The sequence below is a fragment of the Pongo pygmaeus genome, chromosome 10 (genome assembly GCF_028885625.2).
Source record: "Pongo pygmaeus isolate AG05252 chromosome 10, NHGRI_mPonPyg2-v2.0_pri, whole genome shotgun sequence".
Classification (NCBI taxonomy): Eukaryota; Metazoa; Chordata; class Mammalia; order Primates; family Hominidae; genus Pongo; species Pongo pygmaeus.
This window is the reverse complement of record NC_072383.2, coordinates 31,942,246-31,953,012: the sequence shown is the minus strand read 5'-3', so window position 1 is coordinate 31,953,012 and position 10,767 is coordinate 31,942,246. Positions and strand designations below refer to the sequence as shown.

Genomic DNA, 10,767 nt, shown 5'->3' with positions numbered 1-10,767 from the left:
ACTGCATTGTGCCCTTGCTCTAGGGATCTGTGGAACTTTAAATTTGAGAGAGATGATTTAGGGTATCTGGTGGAAGGAATTTCTAAGCAGCGAAATGTTCAAGATGTGGTCTGGCTGCTTCTTCTAACAACATATACTCATATGTGTGAACAAAGAAATGATCTGAAACTGGAACTTATGTTTAAAAGGGAAGCAGAAAGTACAAGTTTGGAAAATTTGCAGCCCAGCCATGTGGTAGAAAAGAGAAGCCTATTTTCTGGGGAGGAATTCAAGAAGGCTGCAGCAGTTTGCATAACTAAAAGGAAGGCAAATATTGATAGACAAGACAATGGAGAAAAGGGTTCCAAAGCATTTCAGAGACCTTTATGGCAGCCTCTCCCATCATGGGTCCAGAGTCCTAGGAGGGAAGAATGGTTTCCTTGGCTGGGCCCAGGGCCCTGCTGCCTTATGTAGCCTTGGAACACTGCTCCCTGCATCCCAGCCACTCCACCTCCAGCCATCTCTCTCAACATTCTTTGAGAATGCCATGGCTAAACGGGGCCCAGGTACAGCTCTGGCTACTGCTTCAGAGGGTGTGAGCCATAAGCTTTGGCAGCTTCCATGTGATGTTAAGCCTGAAGGTGCACAGAGTACAAGAATTGAGGCTTGGGAGCCTCCATCTAGATTTCAGAGGAAGTATGGAAACACTTGGATGTCCAGGCAAAAGCTTGATGCAGATGTGGAGCCCTCATGGAGAACCTCTACTAGGGCAGTGCAGAGGGGAAATGTGGGGTTGGAGCCCCCACATAGAGTACCCACTGGGGAATTGCCTAATAGGCAGTTGAGAAGAAGGCCACCATCTTCCAGACCCTGGAATGGCAGAGCCACTGACAGCTTGCCACCATGTGCCCGGAAAAATTGCAAGCACTCAATGCCAGTCCTTGAGAGCAGCCATGGGGGCTGACCCCTGGAAAGTCACAGGGGCAGAGCTGCCCAAGGATTTGGGAGCCCACCCCTTGCACAAGTGTGCCCTGAATGTGGGACATAATGTCAAAGATTATTTTGGAGCTTTAAGAATTAATGACTGCCCTGCTGGATTTCAGACTTTCGTGGGGCCTGTAGCCCCCTTCTTTTAGCTGATTTCTCCCTTTTGGAATGGGAATATTTACCAAATGCCTATATCCCCATTGTATCTTGGAAGTAACTTACTTGCTTCTGATTTTACAGACTTATGGGTGGAAGAGACTAGCCTTGTCTTAGATGAGACTTTGGACTTTTGAGTTAATGTTGGAATGAGTTAACACTTTGAGCAACTGTTGGGAAGGCATGATTGTATTTTTCAATGTGATGACTTGAGATTTGAGTGGGGCCAGGAGTGGAATGATATGGTTTGGATCTGTGTCCTCACCCGAATCTCATGTTCAATTACAATCCCCAGTGTTGGAGGTGGGGCCTGGTGAGAGATGATTGGATCATGGGGGCAGATTTCCCCTTTTGGTGCTGTTCTCATGATAGAGACAGAGTTCTCATGAGATCTGGTTGTTTTAATGTGTGAGGCACCTCCGCCTCTCTCTCTTCCTTCTGCTCTGGCCAAGTGAAGTGCTTGCTCCCCTTCTACCTTCCTCCATGATTGTAAATTTCCTGAGGCCTCCCCAGAAGCCGAGCAAATGTCAGCATCATGCTTCCTGTGTGGCCTGTGGAACCATGATCCAATTAAACCTCTTTCCTTCTTAAATTACTCAGTCTTAGATATTTCTTTATAGCAATGTGGGAACAAACTAACACAGTAATATTTCTCCATCTTTCAATCGGCTCCATAAATTGTGACTGACATGTTTAGCAACTTGAAACTCCCACTTCTGCTATATTTATTTGGGAATCCTGTATTGAATTTAAATAGATATGTTATAAATAAAATAATTTAAAAATATTTTTATATTAAACAACAATTAATAATTGGGTAAAGTGGGAATTATATTGCAAAATCATTGTGAGCTATTTACCTTTTAAAAGTATAACTTTTCTAGCCCTATCACTAAAAATGGCCCACAGCAGAATTATCCATTTTAGACTCATGGAACAATTTGATATGTACCCTTAGAACCCTAAATGAGGTCTCTAATACACCACTGAAAGAACCAAGGCTTGGTGAAAAGTAATAATTCCGTATCTTGGTGCCTATAATATCTCATTTCCAGAAAGCAAGATGCTTTCAGACTATGACTATGTGGGGTGACACTGACAAGACAAGAACAAGCTTAAAAAATCTTCCACTGGAGATATTACAATTTGAACAATATGAAGGAAACACCTAAAATTATATTTCGTTGGAACAAGTGTGAGAAAAATCATGATCATATAATAGTATTCCAGAAAGGATAAACCATAAAGTGTGCTAAAAGAACATTTCAACTCATGAAAAGGATGATTATGTAATATATATTAATTAATGGTTATCATGTTATTCTACTTTTTATCACTTTACTATTAATTGTATAGCATTGGCATTTTTATTATATCGAGAAATTATTGTCTGGGCATGGAGGCTCACATCTGTAATCCCAGCACTTTGGGAGGCTGAGGCAGGAGGATCGCTTGAGGTTGGGAGTTCAAGACCAGCCTGGCCAACATGGATAAACCCTGTCTCTACTAAAAATACAAAAAATTAGCCGGGTATGGTGGCGGGCACCTGTAGTCCCAGCTACTTGGGAGGCTGAGGCAGGAGAATCACTTGAACCCGGGAGGTGGAGGTTGTAGTGAGCTGAGATCACACTGCTGCACTGCAGCCTGGGTGACAGAGCAAGACACCATTTAAAAAAAAAAAAGAAATTATTAAATATATTTGTTCATTTGTTTAAGCATATCAAAATTTGTGGTTATAAGCATAGTTGGTCTATTGATCATGGCAGAGAGAATGAGAGTTGATAAAAGAGGAAAAGTAAAATATTAGAAGGGTGTGGAATCCGGTCAAGTGGCAGAGTAATTAGTTACAATCTGGATAGAGGGCTCATTACATCATCAATTCAAATCAAGAGCCCAAACATTGTGAAAGTGATCTCTGCTATAAGATGGATACATGCTCCAGGTTTTCAAGGAAAAAATGCTGGCCTGAAAAGGTCCACTACATTAGAAGGATTTCGGTTTGTATTGTCAGTATGCTTCTGCTACAGAACAAAACACCATAAAACTTAGTGGCTTAAGTTTTCTCTGAATAGTTTCCCCTATTCTGTGGGACTCTTCTGGTCTGGTCTGTTTTGTCTTTGTGCTGAACGTTCAAGGCTGAATGGTCAATGTCTGGTAGTTGGAAGGTTGCTTGGCTTGGGGAGGCTTCAACTAGGATGGCCTGAGTCTGCTCCAGGTGATGGCTCATCCTCCAGTAGGTTAGCTCAGGCTTTCCACATGTGGAAACGTAAGGATTCCAAAAACCTGCAAGGGAGAACAAGCCCCAATATGTCATATTTGCTATTGTCCCATTGGCCAAAACAATTCTAATGAAAAACTCAGAATCAGTGTTGGAGAGGATTACTCAAGAAGATGTGAACAAATTGGGGACTGTTACTTTAATAACCTATTACAGTTTGTTCAGTTGGATTCCTTATATTTTTCAGGTGTCTATTTTTGAGATGTTGTTTAAAGGCTTATAAATATTTGTCATGTTAAATTTATAGGTCTAGTGGTTGGGATTTGAAATGTTTAAGAGAAGCAGGCACAGAAAATTTCAATGTGGTTTGAGATGTCTAAGGAAATTTAATTAATCAAGTTCTAAGTAGTATTAAATATTTAAGAAGGATTTGGCCTGTTACATTTACGAGTTAACACGTGAATCAAAGAACAAGCAAAAGTGATTGTTTTTATTTTCTGCCAATATTACGAGAGTAATAAATGGACTTACGAGCTTTGTTAAGTTGAATTTAAAAGCTTGAGAAAAACTAGGATTTAGATTTTGCAACTCAATTTAAGGGACTAAAAATCAAAACACATTACTGTGAAAAAGTTTTCCACACACAGAAACCCCTCTTGAGATTTGGTAAGTCTCAGTTGACACATTTATTCAATAGTTTATTCAAATCATATTTATGGCCAGGCAAATGGCTCATACCTGTAATCCCAGCAATGTGGGAGGCCGAGGCAGGTGGATCACTGGAGGCCAGGAGTTTGAGACAAGCCTGACTAACATGGCAAAACCATGTCTCTACTAAAAATACAAAAATTAGCTGGGTGTGGTGGGGCACACTTGTAATCCCAGCTACTCAGGTGGTTGAGGCATGAAAATAACTTGAACTGGAGAAGCAGAGGTTGCAGTGAGCTGAGATTGTGCCACTGAACTATAGCCTTGGTGACAGAGCAAGAGTCTGTCTCAAAAAACAAACAAACAACCATATGAACCATATGTATTAATCGTCTACTGTGTATGTATTAATCTAGGCACTGGGAGTATGGTTGTCTTAGTCTATCTTCTATTACCTAACAGAATACTATATGCTGGGTGATTTATAAAGAAAAAAAAGCTTATTTAGTTCATGAATATGGAGGCTGAGAAGTCCAAGAACATGGCACTGGCATCTGGTGAGGGCCTCCTTTCTGTGTCACAACATGGCAAAGGGCATCACATGACAAGTGGTCAAGCATGTGCATGTCAGCTCAGGTCTTTCTTTCCCTTCTTATCTTCCTCTTCTTAAAAAGCCACCAGTCCCATCATGGGGGTGGGGGCCCACACTGATGACCTTATCTAATCCTAATTACTTCCTAAAGGTTCCACTTCCAATCAACATTTGAATTTGGGGATTAAGTTTCCAAGACGTGAAATTTAGGGGACACATTCAAACCATAGCAATGTTAGGAAATGACTCCCAGTCTCTCCCTTCATTCAGACTTAACACCAGCGGAGCACACATTGGAAAAAAAAAATTCAAGCAAACAGCATGATTTCAGATAATGGAGACACAAATATCAGTCAATCAGAGACTAATTCCTAATCCCATCTTCCTCATTGTGAAGGGTATTCTGTCTCCTCTCCCATTTTCCAGGAATGGAAGCAGTGGGCATTTCCTTTTTCCCATAGCCAAAGACACCACCAAGTGCTCCATTTCCTACCTGACTGATTCTTGATACCAGTCTACTGCTTCTTTCATAATCAGTCAGTAAATCCAAAACTGTTGTTTGTCTATCAGCTGTCTCCTTAAGACATTCTCAAGGGCGCTTCTGTCAGGGAAGAGAAGTGAAGAGAAAAGTAAGAATCCAGAGCACATGCAATAAACAAAGCAACCCAAAGTTGATAAGCATTCAGCAAACATTCACTGAACACCTCACACTCAGCTAAGTGTGAACGATGAGAGAGCAACACAAGAGGGAGGAAGCCAGGATCCTTGCCATCGGGGGAATCAAGGTTGTAGACAAGGCAATATTACATTTCACCCAAAGACACCTATATTTTTTACATTTTAAGATTTCTAAAATGGGAGTTCATCTTACAATCATGACACCCTCAACTGGATGAAATACAGTAACTACAACACAAAGCAGCATTGTGCCCTGAGAGGTGTGCAAAGCCTATAGCAATTAGGACACTGGAACAAGGTCAGGATGCATATTAGAATCACCTGGGAAACTTTTAAAACTACCTTATGCCCAGATCCCACTCCAGACCAACTGAATCAGTATGAAAGAGTGGGGTTGAGCATTTTGGCATTGGTACTTTTTTTTTTATTATTATTTTTTTTGAGACGGTGTTTTACTTGCCACCCAGGCTGGAGTGCAGTGGCATGATCTCAGCTCACTGCAGCCTCTGCATCCTGGGTTCAAGTGATTCTTCTGCCTCAGTCTCCCTAGTAGCTGGGACTACAGGTGCCTGCCACCACTCCTGGCTAATTTTTTGTGTTTTTAATAGAGATGGGGTTTCACCATGTTGACTGGGCTGGTCTCAAACTCCTGACCTCAGGTGATCCACCCGCCTTGGTCTCCCAAAGTGCTGGGATTACAGGCATGAGCCAGCATTGGTAGTTTTTAAAGCACCCCATGAGATCCTAATATGTAGCCAGAGTTGAGAACCAGGATAGTAATTTCAAATGAGAGTACACATCTCCTGAGGTTACCTGAAGACTTTCCAAGGGGCATGCTGACATGAATACTTTGGTAGAGGTCAGCACACTAGGGCTTATGGATGAAATCTGCTGCCTGTTTCTGTACGCCCCAGGGAGCTAAGATGGTTTTTACATTTTTTAGTGGTTGGGGGAAAAATCAAAAGGGAAGTAATATTTGGGGACACATGAAATTCAAATGTAAGTGTCCATAATTAAAGTTTTATTGGAGCATAGCCATAATTTTTTGTTTACATATTGTCTATGGCTGCTACAAGGTTGGAGTTAAAGAGTTGGGATAGGACCATATGGCTGGCAAAGCCTGAAATATTTACTATCTGACACTTTATAGAAAAAATTTGCTGACCCTGGCTTGAGGAGAATGAATCTTCAGAATCTCAACATCTTATGTCCTATTCAGAAACTGACCTGCCTGTAAAGGTACAGCTGTTAAGGTGTCAGGTGTGGGTGGAGGCTCATCTCCTTTCCCACACTTGTTTCATAGTTGTCCTCCCACTTTCAGAAGAAAGGTAGGCCTCTTACCAACACTGGGGTATGAAAAAAAAACCCTAAGCACCAGCCAAAAGAATAATCCCAAATAATGGTGTCTGATGGGGCTCTGACCACTGGGTAACCATATGTATCTATATATCGATATATATGTGCATTTGTATGTGTGTAATATATAGTAAATCAGGTGAGTTCCAAATATTGCCTTACCAAACCTGAAGGAGAACCCAATCAAGTTGTCAGCTGGCAAGTTATTGAAAGTATTTGGCTGAGTGTAGTGGTGCATGCCTGTAGTCCCAGCTACTTGGGAGACTGAGATGGAAGGACCTCTTGAGGCCAAGAGTACAAGTCCAGCTTGGGCAACCTAATGAGACCACATCCCTAAAAAAAAAAAAAAAAATTGGTGACAGACGGCTATGTGATTTTTGGCATATAACTTAGAAAGGGTTCAAAGAATTGAGTAACATAGTGATAAAAAATTAACGTCATAATTATTTATGGAAACAAGGTACTTTAAGGCTTACATCTAAAATATGTTAAAATGCTGAGTATTGTCTCATAGGAATAAGCAATATTCACAGATACGTGAACTAATTAGGAAGAAAAAGTCCATTAATTTCATTAAGAGGTGAATTTCAAATAACAATTTGTTATAATGTTTAATAATTACTTATTAATATGTGGATTATATTTACATTATTTTGATGAATTATGTACTAATAATTGTAATGATGAAATGAGGATCTCAATTTCTTGCTGCAGGCAAAGGCCCTTCTTCGTTCTCTGCCACTTGAGCCCCTCATAGGATGGCTCACAGTGAGGCAGGAGAATAGGGTCTGGAGGCAGGAAACCTAAGGCGATTGGTGCTGACTTCCTAGAACTGAATCAAAAGGAAAACCCCACCTCTCTGGCAGATGAAAAATGGAAAGTACCCCTGATTGGTCACCTCCCCGTGGCCAAGCAGACTGGTTACCTTCCACAACCAATCAGACTGGTTGGGGGCCAAGTCTTCATTTGCATAGGGTACAACCAAGTAACCAGTGAGAAACCTCTAGAGGGTATTTAAACCCCAGAAGATTTTGCAGCAGGTGTTCTTGAGCCAATTATTAGAGTGGACTCCCACTCTGTGGAGTGTAGTTTCATTTCAATAAATCTGAGCCTTCCTTGCTTCATTCTTTCCTTGCTTTGTTTGTGTGTTTTGTCCAAAATGCCAAGAACCTGGAGGACAAGTAATCAAGACCCTCCACCTATAACAACAGCATGGCTTCTCACAGAGCAAAGAACTGACAGAGAGGCTGGGCAAGACAGAAGCCATGGCCTTTTTGGAACCTAATCTTGTAAGTGACATCCTATCATTTTTATTGCATTCAGTTTATATTCGATCTATTCTATTGTTAGCCCCAAGTGGGGAGGGGGTGGGGAATTCAGGGGGTTCTGACTACCAGGAGGTGGGATTCAGGGGCCATCTTAGAAGCTGCCTCCCACAAAAGCCAATTTTTACGTAACAATTATATCCTCTGCATCTATTTAAATTTAGCATGGTTTTAGATATCATCTTAAAAATGCATGAAAGGGGCCGGGCGCGGTGGCTTACGTCTGTAATCCCAGCACTTTGGGAGGCCGAGGCGGGCGGATCACGAGGTCAGGAGATCGAGACCATCCTGGCTAACATGGTGAAACCCTGTCTCTACTAAAAATACAAAAAGAAAAATTAGCAGGGCGTAGTGGCGGGCGCCTGTAGTCCCAGCTACTCGGGAGGCTGAGGCAGGAGAATGGCATGAACCCTGGAGGCGGAGCTTGCAGTGAGCCAAGATCGCAACACTGCGCTCCAGCCTGGGCGACAGAGTGAGACTCCGTCTCAAAAAAAAAAAAAAAAAAAAAAAGGCATGAAAGAATGCAGAGTTTTCCAAAATTGTTTTAGAAACAAACAAGCAAAAATATTTATAGATCACTGAGCTTCAGGCCTCATTCATCCAGGTCCTGTCCTTTGTGAGGGGCTCACAGAGATCATGGCCAGGGCCCAGCCAGCAGGGGGCAAAGGCCTTGAGCGTTTTGGACAGTGAGAAGCCCCATCGCCCCAGATCTGGGAGATCCTCTCCCGGCCGGTGGAATATGCAAGGTAAAGGCCATGTGAGTCTAGATTCCATGGTGTTAATGCCAGGCAGAGGCAGACTTTAACAGACAAGGAAATGAAGATTATGGTGGGTTCAGGAGGAAGAGGATAAAAAGTTTACCGGGCTGGGCTTGGTGGCTCACGCCTGTAATCCCAGCACTTTGGGAGGCCGAGGCGGGTGGATCACAAGGTCAGCAGTTCGAGACCAGCCTGACCAACATGGTGAAACCCCGTCTCTACTAAAAAATACAAAAAAATTAGCTGGGCGTAGTGGTGGGCGCCTGTAATCCCAGCGACTTGGGAGCCTGAGGCAGGAGAATTGCTTGACACCGGAAGGTGGAGGCTGCAGTGAGCCGAGATTGCACCACTGCACTCTAGCCTGGGCAATAAGAGCAAAACTCCGTCTCCAAAAAAAAAAAAAAAAAAAAAAAAAAAAGTGCAGTTTACCAAAGGCAAATGTGGCCGGAGCGTGTAGGATGAACTAGGGGAAGAGGAGGCTCAAAGCCACGGACTGGCCATGAGGCTGGCAGGAACCTAGAAGAGGGGAAACGCGTGCCCGACTTGGTATCGTCCTGGAGGGTCCAGAGAGAAGAGGATGCAGGCAGCATACGTTTTAAGGGATGAGTCGTCGGAACTGGATGCTAATCAGATATAATCAGCTGACGACATTCCTTCTGTGGAGTAAGCCACTTGGGAAGATACCCTTGGGTGCGGAGGGGACCCAGCGGGACGAGACCAGGTGCCTGCTGGTCTCCCAGGTTCGCGCAGGAAGGCTGGGAATTTCCTTGCCTCCTCCCCACCGCACCATCCTCCGCCCCCGGCCCGGAGCTGTCCCTACCTGGAGAGAAAAAACGGAAAGGCCGAGAAATCAGAGCGAGAGGGCAGAGTGAATTGGGTGGGGATGGGGGAGGATACAAAGGGATACAAAGGGGTTAGGGCTAAGAAAACGGACTTCCTAGAGTCCCGACTTGAGGGCTTGACTTCCAGAAGAGAAACAAGAGAAGTCTGAAATGCGGGCGAGAGCAAAGGCAGGGGGTTGGGGAGGAGGGCGGCGATTATAATCGACTTTTATGGCTTGATGGCCCGGAAATTGAATTTGGGAGCTGTGCGCTGGGGGCCAAGGGAGCAGCGGGAGGAGCGCATGCCTGGGGCGCACGGGCCGGGAGGGGCGGGAGGAGAGCCCAGTCCCCAGCTCAGATTACTCTCCTAGGCACGGTCCCCACCTGAGCCGGGGCTGGAAGCTGGAAATCCGAGTAGAGCTGACTCGGACTTAGCTGCCCAAGGGAAAGCCTCCGGGCGGTCCTCGCTGCGCCCCCAGTCCGGGTTCCCGACCCCTCTCGGACACTGCTTGGGCCATGCCGGCGCCGCGTTGCCGGCCACTCGTCGTCCCGGGGTCCCAACTGGGGCCGCTCCTGCTGTTCTAGAGCTTGCTGGCCCCGGCGCGCTTCTCTTGCAGCTCCTGCACTACTCGAGGGGACCACTCCGTCCCGGAGGCGTGGCCACCGAGAGGATGCTGCAGCCGCGGGGCGGCGGGGCGGGCGTTTCAGGGCTACTCACCCGAGCTGGGGAGGCAGGAAGTCTATGCTGGCTGGGGTTTGGTCTCAGAGTGACTCTGGGGCTTGGACACAAAAATCGCGGCGCACTGGGGAGGACACACGGAGCAGTGGGAACTGCGGTGTGGACCCGGGAAAAAAGGAGGTTGGAGGTGGGGGGAGATCGCACGGCACGCGTTGTATAACCTGACCTGCCCTCCTGGGCTGGAGGCAGTAGTGACACCTCCGCCTGAGCCGCAGTTTAGAGAAGGCTACCGCGGCGCTGGGTCCTGCGGGACAGCCAGCAGAGCTGGGGTGGAATGGGAGGAGGGGAAGGAGCCCTGAGAGGAGCCAGGATGGGTCTGGACCTGGCTCCAAGTCGCGTGTCCTACACACCTCCTCTGCGCTGCCCAGCGAGGCACGGCCCGACCTCGGAAGGCCCATCAGGCCATCGGAAGTGGCCGCTCTACCAGCTGCCCATAATGCTGCCGAGGAGCCTGTGCCAGTCCCACGGCGGCCGTGCAGTAAGCTGGCGGCCCGACGGACTTCAGCCGCG

The 10,767-nt window shown here is 45.4% G+C and overlaps 1 long non-coding RNA gene across 1 annotated transcript; it reads right to left on the bottom strand.

Annotated features, from left to right (window-relative positions):
* Positions 1-1,937: 1,937 nt before the first annotated feature.
* On the bottom strand, positions 1,938-10,174 carry LOC134740367 (uncharacterized). Its single transcript, XR_010127783.1, has 3 exons — positions 9,903-10,174; positions 5,074-5,181; positions 1,938-3,405 (listed from the first exon to the last, which is right to left on the bottom strand). It is a non-coding gene; the product is annotated as an uncharacterized LOC134740367 (long non-coding RNA).
* Positions 10,175-10,767: the final 593 nt, after the last annotated feature.